This window comes from Ruditapes philippinarum, unplaced genomic scaffold, assembly GCF_026571515.1.
Source record: "Ruditapes philippinarum isolate M1 unplaced genomic scaffold, ASM2657151v2 ctg1040_1_1_1_1, whole genome shotgun sequence".
NCBI lineage: Eukaryota > Metazoa > Mollusca > Bivalvia > Venerida > Veneridae > Ruditapes > Ruditapes philippinarum.
The window spans coordinates 364,329-364,926 of record NW_026854359.1 but is presented as its reverse complement, the minus strand read 5'-3'; positions in this window follow the sequence as shown (position 1 = coordinate 364,926).

Sequence of the window (598 nt, the reverse complement as noted above, 5' to 3'; positions counted from 1 at the left end):
AAGTGAACAATACATTTTTAAGGAGCGCATACTTTTCTTTTTTCAGGTAAATAGACTTTTGCAGATGATACCATTATTTTTCATATATATTTTGCCATTTTTCGATTTTGTTATTTTCATATTTTGCACTTAAATTGAGAAATTGTTGGCGCAGGCCACGGTTTCATGGAGTGAACAATAAATTTTAAGTAGCGCATATTCAAGGTCAGAACTTACAGCAGATTAAACGAGCCCCTTTGTTTCGTTTGAGCTGCGAAAATTGGCGCCCAACGGGGGCCCTTGGTTGAAGAGTTTATCGCTGTAGTTTGGGTGCAAGTTCACTGAAGTAAGATGGCTTCCCCGAGGAGTGTCGGTAAACATGTATCGCGAAGAATGTAAACAAATGGTTTAACACATACACTTTACAAATCTTATAAGTGTGCACCTTTTATGTTCTTATAACTTTTTCGTTTATCAATATATTTTTATAAAACTTTGTGTTCTGACTATTGGCTGCATTTCCACACATGTCATGTGCTCAAGCATGTAAATTTTAATTATGAGGTGCGTTCAACCATAAACGAACGAAATTCACACAATGCACGAAAAAAATGTGAGA